The sequence below is a fragment of the Anneissia japonica genome, unplaced genomic scaffold, assembly GCF_011630105.1.
Source record: "Anneissia japonica isolate Jap-2015-1 unplaced genomic scaffold, ASM1163010v1 scaffold4260_len236652_cov185, whole genome shotgun sequence".
Lineage (NCBI taxonomy): Eukaryota > Metazoa > Echinodermata > Crinoidea > Comatulida > Comatulidae > Anneissia > Anneissia japonica.
In genome coordinates, this window is record NW_022757652.1 from 190546 (window position 1) to 205207 (window position 14662).

Genomic DNA, 14662 nt, shown 5'->3' on the forward strand with positions numbered 1-14662 from the left:
TGCACAAGGAAATCGCGGGCGTGTGTTGTCGTAAACAAGAGGTTAACTTTTGATATGTCGATATCATGTCATGAGCACACTTCAGTAATTATTTAATCACAATCTGTTTACTAAAGAACTAGGTTGATGTCCTTGGTTCTAAGGTTACACTCTACAGTTGGCCCTAAGGCAGTTTCTATCTACCGCGGTAGACTTGTATGCAATGTGATATGCAAATTTTCTGCATATACAGCCTTGTGTCTACCGCGGTGCGGTAGATTAAGGCTTACCGCGGTAGGATAATTTGGCGACGCTCCCTTACCGTACGAGTAACTACACTGGAATCCAAAATTTCTCTCAAGCGATTAGAGTTAGCCAACTAGAGGACAAGACAATGCAGTGGGTGATAGAAGCTAAGGAATCGGGCGGTAGTAGACCGGCATGGGATGCTGTTGAACCAGAGTGTAGAGCATATTGGGTTCTCTGGGACGCACTCCAGGTACGCCAAGGAGTCCTACACCGAAAGTGGGAGTCACATGACGGACGGGATATAACTTGGAAGCTAGTTGTACCGAGCCCCTCCGACAAAAGGTAGTGAACGAGGTGCACGGGAGAAAAACGAGTGGACACCTGGGCGTATTTAAATCCCTTGGAAAGCTTAAGCAACAGTATTACTGGCCCTGTATGGACGCTGATGTTCGATCATGGATTCGATGCTGTGAGATATGTGCTCGGTGGAAGGCACCACCGAAAAAGAAGAGAGCCCCCTTACAACAATGGCCAATTTCCAAGCCCCTCGGACGTGTCGCCATGGACATCCTCGGACCATTCCCGGAATCCTACCACGGTAACAAGTACGTCCTGGTAGTCGGCGACTACTTAACTAAATGGATGGAGGCATATGCAATACCGGACCAGACTGCTGAAACAATTGCAAGAAAATTTGTGGATGAGTTCGTGCTCAGATTTGGCATTCCCCAACAACTCCATACAGACCAGGGGCGCAATTTCTAATCTGTATACTGGCAGAGATATGCAGGCTTCTCTGGATTTTCAAAACCCTGACTACACCTTATACCCCGAAGAGTGACGGGATGGTAGAGCGATTTAATCGCACACTAGTCAACATACTCGCTGTTTCTCTTGAACTGGTGAAAGCTCAGAGGGACTGGGATGATTGGTTGCAGTATGCCACGTTTGCAATCTGGAAACCCCTTATGAATCTACGGGTGAAACTCCCAACATGTTGATGTTTGGCCGAGAGACACGGATTCCTGTGGATTTGCAGTTTGAAACGGTACTACCAGAAAACCCTGAACAGGACCAAGCCCAAAAGGTACGAGATAAGATTCAGCAGGCGTCTGAAAGGGCCAGAGTGGTGTTGAAACGCAGTGCTAGGAGACAAAAACGCTTATATGATCGGATTGCAAACGAACCGGGCCTAGCAATTGGTCAATTTGTTTGGCTGTTTGACCCGACCAAAAAGCGAGGTCTCTCCTCAAAGTTGGAGTGCCGTTGGAAAGGGCCATGGCGTATAACCCATAAATTGTCGGAGGTAACTTTCAGGATTAAAGAAAACCGAACGGTAAAGGCAAGATAGTTGGCCCAGTGAACCTGAACCCTGTGCCGGAATTGCTGGGAGCATCCGGTACAATGCAGGATCTGGACGAACCCACTCAAATGTCATCTGTACCTGAACTACCACCACCAACTCCAACGCTGCAAGCACGCAACGAGCAAATGGAATCCGAGATGTTAACTGTACCAGAATCCCTAGGGACATCTATTACAATACCGGATCTGGGCCGACTCACTGAACCTGGAATGTCAACGGTACCTGAGTTGCCAGTGCAACCTGCAGCGCCGCAGGTTCGGAACGAGCATATCAAACCTAAGAACGTTGGATCATTGAAAGCGAACGAGACTGGACGAAGTAGATACCCTAAAAGGCAGCATCGGCGTCCAATTCGCTTCCGTAATGATTCTTCTCCTTCATTTCTGATGAGTGAATGCAGACAGTGCAGGTAGATAGTTCCCGCCGGTAGTCCCATGCGCCGGCACCGGGAGGAAAAGCACCCGAAGCCTGCCGGAAATGCGGTGGACTATTCAGTAACAAGGAAGGGAGGAGACGTCATGAGGAGAGGAATCACCGAGATTTGGAGAAACGGGCACAGCCATGCGTGAAAGCACCTGCCAAGGAGGCAGTAGAACCCCCCGGGGGAAGAGTTAGACCTGGGTCTTTCACCGGAAGCTCTTGATCTGCTGGAGGAGGAGACCCGGGACACACTGACGCCTAAAATCAGGCGAGTGTCAGGAGGAAAACCACCCCTCCTGAGCTCACCGGACAGGAACCAGGCCAGGACAAATCGACGGAAAAGGGAAGATAACCCTCTGGCGCCAGTGTCTATGGAAGCCTTGCTGGGAGACCGTGTTGAGCGAGTAGTGGAAACATGGGAGAGCTCGCACTACCGTTTGGGAGATGATGAGCATGGCGTCTATCGAGTGGACAAGGTCAAGCGGGAATACATCCTCAGGAAGATCTAATCTAATCCCCTGGGCTCTTAAGACCCCAGGTGGAAGTTACCCAGAGGCATACTAGACCCTCTGAGGATAGGCTTAGTTTAAAGTTAAAAAGTTATAGTTAAATTTTATAGTTGAAGTTATTGTTGTTTCCAATTTTGTATTTCTGTATTTATGCATGGGTCCAGGGGACGAACCCATCTGGGAGGGGGGTTATGTAACAAAATTGGTCCCCTTCCATCATAGTGGAAGGATCCTTGGGGACGCGCACGTGGCTGCCCCTTTAAATGTAGGTGCAGCGGCGCACGGCGTCAGTTCGGCCACACAGTGCACCAGTGCAGTAGTACCCGAGTAGCCGCTGTACCCGGTTATTACACATGTGGTGGTCCACTTTGTCATTGGATTAAATAAAGTAGCCAACTATACCGGCTAACCGGACCTAGATACATTGCTTCTAGTCATTATTTCCTGCTCTCCTGTGTATATACTGCCGTGGTGAGTATATTGCGTGAGAGTTTGTGATGGTGTTTGTGTGAGAGCAAGTGTAGAACCAGTCAGTGGAGTATATCTACTGCCGAACCCGGGCTATATAGAAACTTTTAATAAGTGTGTAGAATTTGTTAATACGACAAGGAAGAAGTACATATGGAAATCATGTCACAAAATATGCAGCAAGCACTTTATTTACTACAGAAGACAACATGAATTACCTCATGAGATCAGAGATGGATAAGCAGGGAGTCAAAGTGAAGTTCAGGCTGAATCCGAAAGCTTTTCCAACTATTAGAGCACTAGTAAAGGACAGTGAGGAAGAAGATGTTGGGGAAATGCCATCCCAGACCAAAAAAAGAAAGACTACGAAATCTGCATACCGGCGAAAACGGGAGGTTGAAAGTGTAAGGAAAGTAGCTAGCCTAGCCTAGGTAGCATACTAGCTAGCCTAAGCCTAGGCTTAGTCTAGTGTGGGTGTGGGGGGTGGGTGTGGGGGGGAAAGTGTGGTGGCTAGCCCTAGGCGGCCCTACCCGACGTAGGCCTAGCAATTTTGGCCAAAGATTGCTACGAAGATGGATGCACAAAATCGTACCTTACTAATCAATACTACCGCAAACTACTAAGGCCTAGCAGCAGCAGCAGTCCTGGGGTCTACTACTAGTAGTACTACTAGTATTAGGCCCTACTATCTATCTAATCTACCCTATGCCTAGGCCCCTTGTAGGCCTAACAGACATGTCTTCCCTTTCGCCGTAGGGCCTAGGCCTAAGTCTTCAAATCAAATCTTACAGACATCACACGCCGGCAAAACTTATGCTTATCCTAAAATTTGAGAAAATTTTGTTTCTTTTTCAATTTGTAATGAATATTACATTATGTGTCACCCGATCTTCTCAAGGTTGACAGGTATGGCCTAAACAAAATATTCAAAAATGATTGAAAGTTTGCTGTAACAATAACATGGAATTATACACTCACTAACCTTGGCTTAGCAAGATAAAATCAATAATACTAACTAGGCCTAGGCTAGCTAGGCTAACAGCGTGTACTTACCTACAGTAGGCCTGTGTTATAGGCCTGTGGCATGAGCGTGCATAATTCAAGGTTGCATGTCAAAACAGTATTGATTGGCAGAACACTTTTCACTCATTTCCTTTAAAAGGAAATGATTTATTTATTTTTCAGATTCTATTAGACAATGACCAGGTCCAAGAGGAAGTGGCTGGTACATCAGTATGTAGTAGATATTTTTTTCTGATTTTTAAAAAAAGATTTATTAGCTTGTCTTTATTAGCTTTCCCACGGCAGTGGGAAAGCTATTGCTTCTATTCTTTTTTGTTTTGTTTATTATTTTTCTTCAAAAAGCCTTTGTTTATTAGCACAGGGATTTCCTACCCTCCACTTTGGTAATTTTCCAGACTTCAATAGCCTTTAAACTTGGCCCAAGCAAAGACTATGATAATACCAAGATGTACCAAAAAATATGTCATTCTACATATTATGATTATTATATTTCTAAAGCATTTCAGTGCAATATTACCATGAACTACATAAACAACATATAAAATTTAGATAGACCATTTTCTCTATGGATAGACTAAGAATTCATTGACCCAACAGGGCCAGGTTATAATAGTGCATTGTTAAGGTTATAACTAGATCCACTTCACCGTTGCCTTTACCATCACAGCCCTACTTTAGTTGCAGTCTCAGCCGAATCAGGTTGTTTTTTATGCAATTTTTTTCATATTTGAGGCATGTCATGGCGAAATGGTTAAGTTGTCGCACAGACCAGTATGGAGTAAATGAGCTATAAAATATGGGAGCTCAAAAAATTGCCTAAAATTCAAATTTGTTTTTCACTATAGATCAACAGTTTAATGTCTTATAAAATCATGTCCCAAAGTATTAGTTCTGGAAGTGGTCAAAAAATCGTTTATTTAACATTTTTTTAGATAGTTAATTCTACTGTATTAAAACAAATAACTTTGGAAGGCAATACTCAAAATTATGTTTATCTTGACTCTAAGAATGCTATACTTTCACATTCCAATAAATTAGGCTTGAAATGTCCAATTTCAATGAATGACCCCTCATATTAAAGATCACATACTCAGGTATCTGAAAATACCAATAACTTGAATTTCAATTTTTGCTACAACATAGCCATTTTGCCACAACATGCCTCATTTTTCAGCTTTATAATTTCAACATCAATTCTCATTATGTAAGTGAGGAAACCCGTACTATATGTTTTGTTTTACAAACAGACATAGTACAGTATGTTTAATTGTACATTAGGGAATATTTTGAAATTTAATTATATGTATTACTGTACAGCAGTAGTAGTAGTATAGTAATTCACTATAATTTTTACACCAGGCTCAAGGAAAATCAAGGTTGGCAGGTATTGATTGTAGGCTTTACATTGAGAGGGTTTGAAATATAACATTGTTTTGTTTTATTATGTTTTTTACATTAGATAGAAAATACATTTTCATTAACATGTTATTGTTTCAAAATAAGACTTTTGTTTCTATTTAATTATTATAAACACTAAAAGTAACATTCAATTTGAAGAAATGTTCTTCATCCAACAGTCATTATATTACATGTTTTACGTTATTGTCTCATGAAATTGCATTACACACTAACAAAAATGTTCAACTTATAATCAACAGTATATCTTAATATTCTTTGTTCTACCTTTAATCGACATTATTGTAGTTTAAAAGTGATCATTGAAACCTTTCTAATAAGATTTGTGTAGATTTTGCATGGTGAGTTTTGATTGTTTTGAACATGTGATATCTGATAGAAAATCAAGAATGCTTACTATTTTATATTTTGCCCATTTTAAAAACTCACCATTCAATGTTGTTCATCCTGTGACACTGCGAATGTAATGCAACCGACTCCTGTGATACATAACATTTCTAACAGTGTAGAACACTGTAGATGCAATTAAATTTAAAGGATTCTGTCATTTTAAATTAAATATCAGACATTAGTACACTACGAGTCATAATAATTAATATCTATATTGCGCAAAGTAAATGTCCGTCAAAATAACGTACGCAGAATGATGTGTCCATCAAATAACATACGAAAATTAATCCACATATTTGTTTTTATTTAACATTCTTTAGGCTCAATGTAACTTTTAACCTAGTGCCAATATTTTATGTCTTTACTAGAAATTTTAAATAAAAATATACTCACAATTTGGCTGTAGAGACATTTAAATTGGAACTGCAAAGTTCCCACTAATATTCTTAAGGCAGATGAACCTATCGGTATTCACATTGAAGATTTGTTTTTAAGCATTAAAAGGTATAGTTATCTGTGATTTATATGGCCAAAACAGACAAAATATTTTGACTCATATATGCAACATCATAAAATATTGCAGTATGACCAAGTATTATACAACTATTTTTTGCAATTTTATTTTCAATTTAATTAAATTTGTTAATGGAAAAATCTCATAGAAAAAAAGAAACAAATGTTATTCAAATTCAGAAATTTGGGAAACCACATTCACAATAGACCGAATCGGCGACTCCAGCTATTACTGGTCACGTGACATATAGTGGGTACTAAATGTAAACATCCACATCGTAAACCACAGTGCACTCATTGAACACAGTACATTGAGAAAATTATGCTTTATAAACAGCAGTAGGCTTGTTTTTTTAAATACTGATTTTTAATTACTCTGGTAATCTCAGTGCATTTTATTTAGGCTCTGGAATGCTACTACTGTACGGGTGGCTACACACAGGTAGGCCTGGGCTGCACTGTGAGTTTTAAGCCTTAACCAGGACCCAGAGCAAGGAGGGAGTTCTTATACCTCAACTCTATATCTCTGTAGTCGAGTACTAAGTAATAAAGTAGAAGTACAATAGTATGTAGTTGTATGAACTGTATCTCTTTTTTTTCTAATATTATTGTATGCTGTTATAAACTATATAATAGTCCAAAATGGAAGAAAAGTGATGCCCGACACTTTTAAAGGCAACTCTACAAAAAAATTCATAATTTTTAATAACAAATTTGTCTAAACATACCACATGTAATAAAGCAGGGTCTATGCAAACACTGTTACATTGCAGAGTATGACTTTGTAGATAAGTCAATAGATAATAACAGCCTGGAGTCATATTCCTTGCATATGCTCGAGTGTGTTAATCAAATCAAACAAAAGATTTCACCATTACCAACTTTACATAAGATCTACTTCAAAAAAAATTTCGAATGGTATCACAAATTCAAGAAATAAGAAAATCTAGCAACCGAACTGAAAGAAAATCAGTTTTAAAATGTGCAAAAAATGTTGGTGTTTTTACAGTTGATTTGAGGACTTAGCGGTTATTTAGGAATTATAACGCTTTATAGGTTTAAAATGACTCCAAAATCAGTTCAATTTACCGATATGGTCAGTTTCTAAGCTTTTTTTTATCATGAATTCCAACCACATACAGTACCAAAATTTGAACAAAATTTAAGAGATTGGTGTTTTTTTTTTTTCTTTTGGTTGATTTGACATGGAATCACCCATTAGGTAATTAGGTTGTTTCAAAAACAGTTAGAACTTGCTTAAGTCGAATCCAAAATGCTATTGTAAAATTGTTTGACATTTACCAAATTAGAAAGTTGTAGACGTACAAATCAATAAAAAAACACCATCAATCTCTCAGATTTTGTTCAAATTTTAGTGTGTAGTTGGAACCTGTGCAAGGCTGTAAAAAGTTGATGGTCCTGGGTCCAGGACTTGAGTATGTTAAAATTAGACCAATATTCTACAGCTGATATACAGTATAAGTGCTAGCAACTGATCTAGGCCTCTTAATTTTAAAAACCAAACTGCAGAAAATAGATGTTAGGTCACTTAAAAATTCAAGGTTGAAATTCCTTCTGAAATAGTGGTAGTGCTAACATGAGCAGGGGGAATTTTCCTTCTCCCTTTACAACTGGCCTAGATCCCTCTCTTCCAAAACCACAACAAGGTAGTTGGAACACAAAATAATAAAGTTATAATTTGGTCAGACAACCTTGTTGTGGGCGACAGGGTGTTCTGGCGATTTTGGTTCGGTAAACAAAGCCAGGAAAATTAGAATGGATAGATGAATTGTCGACCCTGGGATCTTTAAGGCAGAATCCTGTAGCCATAGACACTATAACATATGAAACGAGTACATTTTCGTCGAAATAGGAGTAAGATTTTAGTTGAGAATACCGAATTTTCGTGACGAATTAAGTTGGATCAGCACATTTCAGGCGGTGACTGATGACATATAGGTTTTAAAAAATCCTGAACGGGATTTTTGGTCGGGATTCCCGATAAAGTGGGATACCTATCAGTATCCCGATTAAGAATCCTGACCAAAAATTTTGGTCGAAAACATCATGAACCAAACAAAATCCCGCTCCAAAACCCCGAACGCATTTTTGGTCAGGATTCCCAAAAAATTGGGGTATCGATTGGGATCCCAATTTTTTCAACCAAAAATTTTGGTAAAAAATGCTATGATCCTGGCAAAACCCTGCCGGGATCCCCCAGCATGATCCCGACAGGGATCCCTAAACAATTTTTTTATAGGGTAATGCTGTCTTGACAAACAATTCATTGCCAATGACAAACTTGTGTAGTGTTTGTCACTTTGACTTTAATTGATATAAGTGGCTAAAGTGTAAAATAAACCTATGCAATAGCTTTGCAATATACAGCAATAAAAACATTTACGGTATACATATTTGGTTAATAAATTCAACGGTTTTTAATGTACAATGTATGAATGTGTTATTTTTAAGCTTAAACATTACAGTTTGTTGCATTAAATTAACTTCTTGCCTAGAATGAAAAAAAAAAATTTGCCACATGTCAAAGTTACCCGAAATACGGAGTAATTTGACAGCCTGTGAAATACGCTGTGGTTCGTACCAAAATTCATCGATTAAATTTTTTTTTTATTGATGTATGCAGAAAAATGTCAAGAATATATCAAAAACCTGTCAAACCCCGTTTTACAAACATCCTATGATTCAATTTTGGATTTAAAATAAATGTAAAATAATACTCTTGCAACGAATGGGGTAATTTGTTTTTTTTTTCATGCACATAATATATAAAATTAATAAAATGATTTAAAATGAATGTGTGTATTATAAAACACATTTCTAACTGTTTATGATGTAATAATGTTGGTAGTTGTATGAACTGTATCGTAATTCATTATAATGTTTGTTTTTGTAGGATGGCATCACAACATTAATGTACGCTGTGGACAGCAACGCACTAGATGACGTATTGGAGAAATGATTGAAACGGCGACTGTCGAGAATTTAGAAACACAGACGGTGAGTGGAATTAACTATCATTGCATTTTAATCATCACAAGCACTAGATGACGTATTAGAGAAATGATTGAAACGGCAACTGTCGAGAATTTAGAACAACAGACAGTGAGTGGAATTAACTATCATTGCATTTTAATCATCACAAGCACTAGATGACGTATTAGAGAAATGACTGAAACGGCGACTGTCGAGAATTTAGAACAACAGACGGTGAGTGGAATTAACTATCATTGCATTTTAATCATCACAAGCACTAGATGATGTATTGGAGAAATGACTGAAATGACGACTGTTGAGAATTTAGAACAACAGACGGTGAGTAGAATTAACTATCATTGCATTTTAATCATCACAAGCACTAGATGACGTATTAGAGAAATGACTGAAACGGCGACTGTCGAGAATTTAGAACAACAGACGGTGAGTGAAATTCACTATCATTGAACTAGATGACGTATTAGAGAAATGATTGAAACGGCGACTGTCGATAATTTAGAACAACAGACAGTGAGTGGAATTAACTATCATTGCATTTTAATCATCACAAGCACTAGATGACGTATTGGAGAAATGATTGAAACAGCGACTGTCGAGAATTTAGAACAACAGACGGTGAGTGGAATTAACTATCATTGCATTTTAATCATCACAAGCACTAGATGATGTATTGGAGAAATGATTGAAACGGCGACTGTCGAGAATTTAGAACAACAGACAGTGAGTGGAATTAACTATCATTGCATTTTAATCATCACAAGCACTAGATGATGTATTGGAGAAATGACTGAAATGACGACTGTTGAGAATTTAGAACAACAGACGGTGAGTAGAATTAACTATCATTGCATTTTAATCATCACAATCATACAATATACAAATACCTTAAACTCAATTACCATGATTTATTTCATGTTGGGTTAAAAATGAGACTTATTTCATGACTTCTTTGACATATTTTACAACTCAAAAAAAGCCTATTTTACCAAGACGACAAGAAAGGGTGCTGTGAGATTTCAAAATTTCTCGACAGGTTGGTGATCCGGGACAAAAGGAACAAATTGTAATTCACTAGCTGTGATGGTTAAAACCATGAGTTTGGGAATTTAAATTCCACACTGTCCACTTGGCTGTGTCCTAGGGCAAGGCAATTCATCTGCATTTGTCTGTCCACCTTGGAGTATAATTATAAATAGGTACATAATATTTACATAAACTGGTTAAATAAATGAAAAGAGTGATCATTGGTGTAAATTGCCTGCAATTGATAGTGTGAACATTTTACTGTTAAGAAGTTGGTAATTGAGTTACCGCATATTCCGGTGTATAAGCCGCACCTGTGTATAAAGCCGCCCCCCAAATTACGATGCGAAATATCACGATTTTTTGTGTTACCTGTGTATAAGCCGCACCAATTCCCCATAATGTTAAGTTTTTAATTTTTTTGAAACACTGACATTATTTATAAATGTTCACAAAAAGAAATTTCATCTTTTTCGACCGATTATTAAACAACAAACGACGGGAAATTCGTGTAAACTGCTGGCTACTGCCATGTTAACAACATATTCTTGCTCTATTGAGTATGTTTATCTATTAAATATTAATATTAATCATTCGGTATTACGCTAAAAATATTGGTAATTCTAGGCCTAAATCATTACTACTCACAGCCCACTGTGCGAATATTATATATTATTATTATTAGTTTCACCAGCCCACGTGTGTTTTGTTGCGACATCGAAAATGAAGCTGCTCACGTGACCTTGAGGACCGAACTCCCGAAAAGTATTTTGTTATTGTTTTGAGCGAAGCGGTTTCGAACAGAAACAGCGTGTTTAAAAATGAAAATAATTATTTAGGCAATTAACTATTGCTTGAATGTCGTAGAAAATGTAGTAGGAATCCTAGTACAGCACTGTAGTGAGTATAATTAAAAATACTAGGGCTACAAACCGGTCCTAGGCTAGGCTAATTAATTGAGCGAGCATGGGCCTAACCTAGACAGACGGCGCTTGATTTTCGCCACGGCTCGCGATCTGAATTTTTTTTGGGAGTAGGTTAATGACCAGTGTATAGGCCGCACCTCAAACTTCGGCGGGAAAATCGAGTATAAGATTTGCGGCTTATACACCGGTATATACGGTATTATAAGAATGCTATAAAGTTTTGTTTTTTTTTTTTAAATTAGATATTGATCCTCATGAGAAGACCTGCCACCCAAGCTAGCCTCCTCTCGGGCCTAGGCTAACTTCGTCATGCTTAGTCTTACAGCTAGACGGTGATAGCTAGGCCTGCTCATCGATTTTCGAAGATGACAATGCCAAGCTTACAAGATGAACTGCACTTCTCTTGACACACAGGCTTTAGGTGGTGAACTCATACACATTCCATCATTAATGCAAATGATATACAATTTGTAGTGGATGCGATTATATGTCGACTATCACCACAAAATGAGCGATGTGTCGCAACAGGCTGCACTGAGGTATTTGCCCTTGAAGTCAAAAAGTCGAAAATACGGCCTAGATTGTTTTTTCAATTTTGTTAAAAATCAACTCTTTAATATGTATTTTAACACATCCCAAAATTTCAGGCAATAAAAACATCTCAAAGTATGGTTTTTAGGTTGATTTCTGAAGCCTATTCACTACAAAAAATCTCTCAAATCAAACTTATAAAACGTAAATTCTCCCAGCAAACGCCATTTTTCGATCTACATAACGCATTTCACATGGCAGGTCATTGTACTTGGTATCATTAGAAATCCCCGGATGTCCTATAGTAGGCTAGCAGAAAATATTTAAGCCAATAGGAGCTATTTTTATAAGACAGTTTGTTACCATGCAGTGGAAACAAAATCTGCCAAACACCTATTGTAATTGATCAATTTCATACATGTGACGTACTGTGCATGCGTAGTTACAATGTTTACAGTTGTCAAGAAAGCTTTAGATATAGCTAAATTATTCGTACATTTTCTACAAGTTTGTATTTTCAATGTCAGGACAGTGTTGATAACAGCGAAACCGCTGTTTTAGATGCTCTAAACAGCTCCGACTTAGCCTAGGCCTAGACCTGAATGTTATGGACCAGGAGGCTCTAAAAGACCTGATTACAGAATACTTCACCGCTGGAGATGATGATTTTGACGATGAAGACGACTTCGATGATGAAGAAAATAATGGTAGTTACTCTGACCAACCACCAAGTGATGAGGAAGATTGACATACTCACCGATGTTGCGCCGTAAGTTACATAAATTATTTCAGTGCTCTTGCCCGGGACCCGGCTCTCTAGGCCTAGGCTAGTCTAGGCGAGGCATCTCACCCTCTCACCTACACTATGGCCTACTTGATTAGGCCTAGGGCCTAGCCCTATCCAGAGGTTTCATAATCTTTTAAGTTTGTTACAGTATAAGTACTACAAAGTAGTCACTATCGATCTCTGCTGTCAATCTCCGCTGTCTACAGAGATTATAAACTAATAAATGAATTTTTATTATTTTATTTATTAAAAATTGCGGCTTATCAAAATAGGCCAGGCCAGGATAGGCTTTTAAAATAATAATGAAATTACTAAATATCTTCAAAATATTTGATAGGTACTTTATTCAATGGCATTGTTGTTACTATGGTAAATGCATGCATGGATTATACTTGCGCGTGCATCGAATGTTACACACGTACAGTACATGCAGGATTGACGTTTTCCAAAGCAGAGTACACTCTCATTCCAAAAATACGTAAACAAAAAACTAAATGAAGCCGAGAAAATAAGTGGAAAGCCGAATATTATAGGCGACTACAATCAAACATACCAGATGAATTCAAAGTAAATAAATTTTCAACATTTTTATAAATTTCAAATTTAAAATATGAATATTAAAAATGATTAATTTAAAAAATTTATTGTTTTTTACAGCCTACAGAAGAAGAGCTTGCAAACACGTCTGAACACGAAATTGAGAAAGAAACGGAGACATCCGATCAAGAACAAAATGACCAATCCATGTCAAGTGTTCATCTATCCGATTTACTTGACAACAATGAACCATACATCAACAAGACAATCAACGAGTCAATGAAATCACCGGACAATCAGATAATAAATAGTAGTAGAATGTCCGAAAATGAAACGCCTGAAAACTCAATTAGCACTCCCAAAGAAATCGTAAATTTCGAAGAGTTTGATACAGAATTCTCAGCAGTAGACAGCACTCCTGTAGATTGGTAAATCTGCCCCCTAGCCTAAGGCAGAGAGGCCTGTGTATGTGTGGGAGGGAGGGGAGACGCCCCGCACCAACACTCGCACTCTCACCCCACACCACACACCCCCAAACACACGTACGTGCACATTTAGGCTAGTGCCCCGTATCGTTCCACTTATGAACTATCAGACATAATAAAATAAATTTTTCTGATTTGAAATTATAGAGGGCGCTGTTCATGTGATTGTGGTGGTTGGTTGGTTTGGCGGTCACCAGAAATTTTTTTTTACTAGTGTGCGGTCACGCTTGAGTGATTTTAACTCTAATACATTGACTGTTATTTTATCCCATACTGAAAAGGATGACCTCTATGATACACTAACTAAACAAAGGGAAGCATTTTCACTGTATAGTGAACTTTCCAGTTGCCCTAACTTTCACGCAGACATTCATTTAACAAATTATGACCCATTTTTCATACGACCATATTTCGCTACAGACAAAGACAAAAAGAATATTGACACAGAACCAAACAAATTAGTTAAATTGGAAATTCTAGAAATAGGACATCAATCGTACACATCACCTGTACTACTAGTTTCCAAGAAAAACTCAACTGATAAACGTGTTGTTACAGACTTTCGGTACTTAAATTCCAGAATCGAACGTATAAACCACCCATTCCCGCTACTTGTTTGTTTTTGTTTGTTTAATGGTTTTTCTCCAACACTTGAAATTAACATTACATTATTAAGGTGATAACAATATAATAATAGTACAAGGTTACAAAATCGGTGTAAGTACAAGTGAAAATATAGTTATAGGAAGTGTGGAAGGAGGTCAAAATAAGTAAAAAAACTTTAAGACTTGACCCCCTGGTTAAAAAAAATAAATAAAAAAATAAAAATCAGAAGAAGGTACACAAGACTTTAGAACACAGCTTAATAATGATATTGATAATAATAATGAGATGATTATAATAAATAGATAAGTAATGATCAAAGAGAAACTTACTCACCATATATCTGCAACAAAGACTTTTTATAGGTAATCCTGAAACTTGCGAGAGATGGTTTGTTTTTTAAAGAGTGTGAAAGACTCCCC

General features: G+C 37.8%; 1 long non-coding RNA gene across 1 annotated transcript; it reads left to right on the top strand.

The window, feature by feature from the left end:
• The first annotated feature begins 4184 nt into the window (after positions 1-4184).
• LOC117124855 lies at positions 4185-11691 on the top strand. Its single transcript, XR_004448028.1, has 3 exons — positions 4185-4224; positions 9248-9351; positions 11540-11691. It is a non-coding gene; the product is annotated as an uncharacterized LOC117124855 (long non-coding RNA).
• Positions 11692-14662: the final 2971 nt, after the last annotated feature.